The following is an 8494-nucleotide window of genomic DNA, read 5'->3' on the forward strand; positions in this document are numbered from 1 at the left end:
AATAAATAAAGCCCTAAAGTCTACCCTTGAGTCTGAACTCCTTACCAACCTTTGGTGCTGGTGCTAGCGAGGTGTCTAGGAAATGCGCTCTTTTTTGTTCTATTTTTCTTTTAATTGTTTTGAAAAGAACATCAATCATTAGGGATTTACTTGATTGTAATTTAAACTAACTGCTTTACATATTTATAAGGTCTTTCACCTAACTTGGCAGACTTTCAATTAAGTGGGCTGGGAAACTTGATTATCTCTAGTTGGGTGCTGAGCAGGGCTGTTGCAAACAGACTTTTTAAATACAGACAGTCTAAAAATTAAACATAAAAATGTGAGAGGAATCCAACACTTGTGATTGCAAATGTAAAGTCCCCCAAAGTCAGCTAATATCAAAAAAGTGTTTCAATAACTTAAATGTGTAAACTGAATGCATCAACTGTGCAATTAATTTCTTGTCAGAAAATTTCTAATAGGCCAATGACGAAAGAAAATACCAAAAGATGAAAACAAAGATGGAGAATTGCTCACATTCTTCAAGAAATCCTCCCCCCCCCCACACACACACACTCAACTCACCCCACACAGAGATCTGATATACGGGGCTAGTATTTAATAGGTAGCCACCTTTAAAACTATACCTAGGATTACTATCACACTCACTGTCTACAACAAGACTGAGGAAAAAAAATGCTGTTAATTACAGGACGATTAGAATAAGCAAGACTTGCCTCCAGTAAACTAGAGAGTTTATGAACAGGTAGTGACCCACAGACTTGGGGCTAATTTAAATAGACAGAGTCACATTCCCCTCTGGCCTTTATATTTTGCCCCTGCACTGAAGTAGGGTAGGATAACTAGGGTAGACCTGGATTCACAAATATTTACAGAGCAGCTATGGCAAAAAAAAAAAAAAAAAAAAAAAAAAAAAAAAAAAAAAAAAAAAATCTGGACAGGAATAGACTCTTATGTAAGTCTACAGATAGTCTACAGACTAGACTGTTCTGAGCACCTTGTAAGTTATTCATATTCTTAATTATATATTTTCTGATGAACTAGCTGGTTTTCCAGTTTTGAAGCCATATTCTTGGTATACATGAACAGGTTTCTTGCTTTTTCTCTATATTCAAAGGCAAAATGGAGGAGACAGTGTAGAAAACTTCTCAGTTAAGTAAGTTGGAGGTTGTTTATCACAGTTCTTGAGAACTTAGCATTTGCAGCTTATAGGTAATAATGAATAAGCAGCAGTTAGCTAACACATAATTCAAAGTGTTGGAGAATGCTCTCTCTGAAAGGCACGCAGGACAGAGAGTGCATCAATAAGGAGGCCCAGAAACTGCTCCTTAGCAGATGACATTGACACTAGACTCAAAAGATGGGGAAACTACCACACCACATACACTAAGGCCCTCAGGTGGATTCCAGAGGCACATTCTCGAATTGCCATGGAGACCAGCATGCCCACAGTATACCCAGAGGAAGAAGATGGCAACAGTTGGTCAGAGGTGCAGGTAGGATTGAGTAGGCATGTGAGCAGGACTGATGTTGAGTGGACCCAGGTCCACCACAGAGCTCCATATTTAAGCTGTGAATTACAGTGACTAAGACAATAGACTCAGAGGTTTTAATGGTGGTGAACTGCAGAGAAATGGAAGTGGAGAGCAAATCCCACAATGAGAATTTTGAGTTCACATGGCTACATCATGGCTACATCACGGAGTTCTGCTTTTTATCCACATGTCATAGCCAGGGATGATGGTTGAGTTAATTATAAATATGAAAAAGCAAGACATAAAGCAGACCACACTGTGTAATACTAGTAAAATTCTTTTAGAAAGTAGCAACACAGACAGCTCATCATCTTGATTTTCTGCGTCTCTTTGGCTGTGTTTTCCTAGGTAAAGCTTCATTAGATAGCTCTGGCCTAGTTGGCTTTAGTACTTTGACTTTTATTTAAGATTCTTACATTTTTTTTTTAATTTAAAAAAGCTGGTGTGGTGGTGCAAGCCTTTATTTCCAGCACCAGGAGGCAGAGGCAGGTGGATCTCTGTGAGTTTGAGGCCAGCCTGGTCTATGGAGCAAGTTCCAGAACAGTAAGGGCTGGACAGAGAAATTTTGTCTGGAAAACAAAATAAAAATAAACAATTCTTACACATTGTTTAATCCATTGAAAAATCTGAGTATCTTCTATTGTTATAACAGATACAAAGCATTGTTGACTCTAGAAGTTAGAAAAGTTAATTAGAATAAAAAGTAAGGTTTTTACAATTTGGTATCTGACTTTTGCAACTCAAAATTTCATGTGTACATGAACAGAAACAGCATGTTCAACTACTTAAATCTAAGTCGTAGAATACTCATTGTTCTATCAAATCAGGGACACAGTCCCTCAAATGCGCCTAGGAACCACAACAGTCAGAGACTTCAAATTGTGAGCCAGATGGTACATTAATAACATCTTTACCTCATAGAACTGAGAAGTACAGGAAGATATGTTTTTGAGTGCAAACTTTTTATTTTCAAGAGGGGATATAATATAGCCTTCTGATCCCAATCAAGTTTATTACTGTTTTTTGCAGTCAAATACATATGGCCAATTGCTGTAAGTAGAGTAAATACAAGTAGCCTGAAGTAATTCAGCTTAGTTTTCCCCACTAAATACTGGACTGCAGCTTGCAATTAAGTTTTTCAAGAAGTTCCCACCTTTGGAACTGTGGAGAGGGATTGTGCATCTGTAGATTTGAGTCTCTTTCAGGTAATTCAGAAAACAACAACAACAAACAAAAACAAAAACCCAAAACATTCTTAGCTGAAGTCAGCATTTGTAACCCTAACGAGCATGGAGAACTCCAATTTGGAAATGCCCCCAAATAGGCAATATGGCACCCAGGGGACAATAGTATTAAATTGTGCATATTCTTGGGAAAATCCCATTATCATCCCCTCATGACTTCCATGATTCTGCCCTAAGAATGGTGAACTCACACTTCCTGTAAACTTATGTTCAAGCAACACACTTGGCTATTTTGTTTTTTAAATGTTCTGGTACCTTCAGCTGAGATTTAAGAGTGTTGACTTGACAATGTATTGTTTGTTGTGGGTTTTAGATGCATTTATTTATTCATTGAAAGATTTGCTGGTTTTCGCTGAAGGGCTATAGCTGAAATTGTTCGGTAGGACTCACAAGTCAGTTAAAAGAGGGCTGATTCAAGACTCTGAAGCTCCAGGGCTATACATGACACCCACAGTGGCTTCCCTCTGCTGGGGTGACCAGTACTCAAGAGACCTTGAAAGTACTCAGGCTCCTGTCTCTACTCTCCTCAATGCTGTGATTGCTTCTGACATGCCAATGCACTTGAAAGGCATCTCTCAGCTAAAACAGCCATTTCAGGGCTGACATCAGCAGTCTTCTATGCCAGTATACAGAATGCAAGGGTTAAGTGTGGTCAGCAGAGGCCCTGGATGCACAGCCACCACCTCTATTGAACATTAGTTGCCAGCCCGATACAACTCAGTGACAAAATAAACCAAAAGAAAGTCAGAAGTGCACAAGTAGAGTTCAGTCGCCCTTCACACACACCCGTGAGACTTCTAGGGGCACAGAGCAAACTGGTTCACCACTTCATTTTTGTCTTTTTATTTCTTGGATGATTCAGAGTGATTTTCTTCTTAAACATTTAGCAGAGCTTTTACTTTATTACATTTAAGATGCTTATGCTTCATTCATTATCCACACCCCACGCTATCCACACTCAATTGTGTTCAACCATCTTTCTTCTTTCTAGGGCAAGGGTTTTTCAGTTTCTCATTTCCCATTTTGCCCTTCTGTCTCTTCCTTCACACACACACACACACACACTTTAGTAATATTTTGACTTGACTGTATTTGGCTTACAACATTTTGCATGTTTTTATGTGTTATTCTAAACTTTGTAAAACCTCTTTGCTCCTCCAGGCTCTTGCTCTCTTCTCCTCTCTACAGCATTCTTCTCTGCCCATACCTCCTTTCTCCTTTGTCTGTTTAACATGTCTTCTCTCTTTTTCTATGCTTTTTATCTTATTTCATTTATTGTTTACACAATTATTCTTAAAAAAAAAAAGCTTAACATTGTAGCACATTCTACACTGGTCTTATCATTTTCAGTTTTTTTGATATTGGTGATGAATTCCTGGGTTGTAATTGCTTTTAAGTATATTTCTGTATCTCATAGGGTTTGCCATTGCTCCTTGGGGATTGAGGCTTCATGAGTAGGTTGCTCAATAAGACAACCCCCGCCCACCCCACATACAGTGGCAATGACTCTTTAAGAAATGGTGCTTGCAGCTTCCTTTACAAATTAAACTTTTACCTAATCTGTAACTAATAATGTTCTTTGAGATCATTTATAACTATTATCTCATTATGCTCACATACTGTATACTTAGTCTGTTGAGAGTTAACTGACCTTATACCTGAAATGGTGGGGCACACTTTTAATCCCAGCACCCAGAAGGCAAAAGCAAGAGGATCTATTTGAGTTGTAAGGCCAGCCTAGTTCACATAGCAAGTTTCATGATAGCTAAGTCTAACTAGAAAGACCCTGTCTCAAAAAACCAAAAATCAAAAAACTGACATTAAGAAAAACAATATAGTTACTATAATAATATAACAATATAATTAATCCTACTATGCATTGGACTTCCCATGTTTCTTTTTTCTCTTTCATAAGCCATCACGACCCTGATTCAGATCAGTGAGTGTGTCATAAGATACTGTCCAGGAGTAAGATCATCTGCTGATAGCAGCAAGGCACTGGAAGTCACAGTCCTCACAGAGAATACTGACAACAACATGTGGGCATAAATGACATTTGATGGCTTTGTGTGCTGCTCTGAGTCAACAGGGCTAGAAAAACAATTTCCCTTTGTGTGATTCCTGCAACAAATTGATTTAAGACATAGGTTCCTTATTCTTTTTCACTATCATATTTGATGTGCTGTTCAATAAATAGAACAGCCTTTTTTTTTTTTTTTAACAACAAAATCAAAACTCTTCAGAACAAATCAGGTTCCCTCTTGAGTGAACAACATAACAAATCTATGCTGAATGAAAGGAGTTATCTTAGTCAGGGTTTCTATTCCTGCACAAACACCATGACCAAGAAGCAAGTTGGGGAGAAAAGAGTTTATTCAGCTTACACTTTCATACTGCTGTTCATCACCAAACGAAGTCAGGACTGGAACTCAAGCAGGTCAGGAAGCAGGAGCTGATACAGAGGCCATGGAGGGATGTTTCTTACTGGTTTGCTCAGCTTGCTTTCTTATAGAACCTAAGACTACCAGCCCAGGATGCCACCACCCATGATGGGCCCTCCCTACTTGATCACTAATTGAAAAAAATGCCCTACAGCTGGATCTCATGGAGACATTTCCCCAACTGAAGCCCCTTTCTCTGTGATAACTCCAGCTTATGCCAAGTTGATACACCAAACCAGCCAGTACAGGAGTCTTTTCAGGGAAATCTATAGCTCTAAATATCTAAACTAAGAAATCAGAGAGGCCAGACACAGAGGCACATGCTTTAATCCCAGCACTCATCAGAGGCAGGTGGATCTCTGAGAGTTGGAGGTCATCCTGGTCTACATAGAGAGTTCCAGGACAGCCAGGGCTATATATCTTGAAAGAAAGAGAGAGAGAGAGAGAGAGAGAGAGAGAGAGAGAGAGAGAGAAAACAAAGGAAGAAAGAAAAGATCAGAGAGATCTCAAATAAATAACCTAATGATACACCCCAAGACCCTGGAAAATGAAGAACCAAACAAACCCCAAATCAACAGGAAGAGAAATAAGATCAGGATAGGAATGAATGAAATAGAAAGAAACAGATAAATAACAAAAACAATTAGAAGAATCACTGAAACAAAAAGTTGATCTTTGAAAAGATAAACAAGATTGGTAAAGCATTAGTTAACTACACAGAAGAGAGAGAAGATCTAAATAAATAAAATTAGCATTGAGAAGGAATCTATTACAACAGCTACCAATTCAGAAAAATCTTTTAAAGGTCTTACCTTAAAAACATACTAAGTTGGGCTGGAGAGAATGGCTCAGTGGTTAAGAGCACTGAATGCTCTTAACTGAATGTGGTTAAGACCTCTTTCAGAGGTCCGGAGTTCAAGTCCCAACAACCACATGGTGGCTCACAACCATCTGTAATGAGATCTGATTCTCTCTTCTGGTATGTCTGAAGACAGCTACAGTGTATGTATAATAAATAAATAAACTTTTCAAAAAAAGAGAGGGAAAGAAAAATACTAAGTTGAGAAATCTAAAAGAAACTGATGAGTGTCTAGATGCACACAAGCTTTCAAATTCAACCAAGATGAGACACACACTATTTAAACAGAGCTATAACAAGGAGTGAAGTTGAAGCAGTAATTTAAAGATCTCCCAATTAAGAAAAAAGTTCAGGCCCAGATAAATTCACCAGTGGATTTTACTACATCTTTAAAGAAAAATTAACACCAAGATTCTCAAATATTCCATAAACTAGAAAATTAGGAAGTGTTACCAACTCTTTCTACAAAGTTAGCATTACCCTGATACCAAAGCAGGGAAAAAAGTCACAAAAAATCTTACAAAGTAATTTTCCTGATGAACAGATTCAAAAATTTTCAGCAAATACTTGCAAACTGAATTTAATAATACATCAAAAACATCATTCATCATGACTTTACACCATCAAGGCAGAAATAGCTTAATACATATAATTTAAAACTTATAAATTGCATAAATGGACACAAGGACCAAAATCACATGATTATTTTGATAAAAGTAAAAAAACAAAAAACAAAAACAAAAACAAAAAACAAACAAACAAAAAAAACCAAACAAGCTTTTGACAAAAAACTCTTCATGCTAAAGTCCTAGAGAGACATGGAAGAGACAAAGCATGACTCAACATGATAAAGTCTGTATACGACAAGCCTACATCCAACATAATATTAGATGGGGGAAAATCAGCATTTCCACTAAAATTAGGAACAAGATATGGGTATGGGTGTTTACTTTCTCCATTTTTATTCAATATAGAACTGGAAGTCTTAGAAGTCTTAGCTAGAGCAATAAAACAAGAAAAAGGGTACAAATCAGATAGGAACATGATGATATTATTCTCATATAAGAGACACGAAAGAGTACACCAGAAAATCTTTGTAGTTGATAAACACTTTTAGCAAAGGGAAAGATAAAAAAATCAATGTACAAAGTCAGTGTCCTTCCTATGACCAATGACAAACATGTGTGAGAAAGAAACCAGGGCAATAATTCCATTCACGATGGCCTCAAAAATAAGTCTTGAACTAAAGTTAAGCAAGGATGTGGAAGACTTCTATAATGAAAACTTTGAAGTACTGAAGAAAGAATAAAGAAAGACACCAACAAGAAGATGGAAACATCTCCCATGCTCAAGTGTCCTAAGACCCCAAAATGACAAAATTCAAAATCTCTTAGTCCCATCAAAAGCAATCTTCAGATTCAATGAAATCTTAATAAAAATTCCAGTGGTATTCTTCATAAATAAAAAAAATCTTAAAATTCATATGGAATTGATAGTTAGAGAAATCTTGATCAGAAAGAATACTGCTGGAAATATCAACAAGTTCTAATTATACTACAGAACCATAGTAACACAACCTGCATACTGTTGGCACAAGCACAGAAAGATGGACCAATGAAATAGAATAGAGGGCCCAGAAAGAAATCCATGCAACTGTAGCTATATAATTTTTTCATAACAAGGCACAGTGGGGGAAAAGAGCTTCTTCTGCATGCTGGGAAAGCTGGACAGCTGTGCTAGAAGAATGAGACCAGATCCTTGTCTCTCACTCAGTGCAGATTTGCACATGGATGGAGACTGATGACTTAAGGTCTGAAACACTGATGCTGCTAGAATGAGAAGCAGGCAGAACACTTGAAGACAGGGACAGTTAGTTCAACAATGAACAGATGGGAGCTCATGAAATTAAAAGGAATTCTACAGCAAAAGAAACTGAAGAGGGAAAAGGCAAAGCTACAGAATAGTTGAAAATTGTTGCTAACTGTGTATCTCGCCTAAGATGGATAGTATGTACAAAAAAACTAGGAAACTAAATTTTAAGAAAACAACTAAATCAAAAAGTGGATTATATTGACATGAACAGAGAGTGCTCAAAAGAAGAAATATAAATGACTAATAAATATTTTTAAAAGTATTTAACATCATTAGCCATCAGAGAAAGCCAAACTAAAACTGCTTTGAGGTCTTATCTCATTTCGATCAGAACGGGCATCATCAAGAATTCAAATGACAATAAATGCTGGCTTGCCTGTGCGGAAAAGGAGAAGGCATATCTACTGGTGGTGGCACTAGAAACTGGTGTAGTCCTTGAGGAAGTCATGTCTACTGGTGGTGGCACTAGAAACTGGTGTAGTCCCTGAGGAAGCCATGTCTACTGGTGGTGGCACTAGAAACTGGTGTAGTCCCTGAGGA

This window comes from Mus caroli, chromosome 18 (assembly GCF_900094665.2).
Source record: "Mus caroli chromosome 18, CAROLI_EIJ_v1.1, whole genome shotgun sequence".
Taxonomy (NCBI): domain Eukaryota; kingdom Metazoa; phylum Chordata; class Mammalia; order Rodentia; family Muridae; genus Mus; species Mus caroli.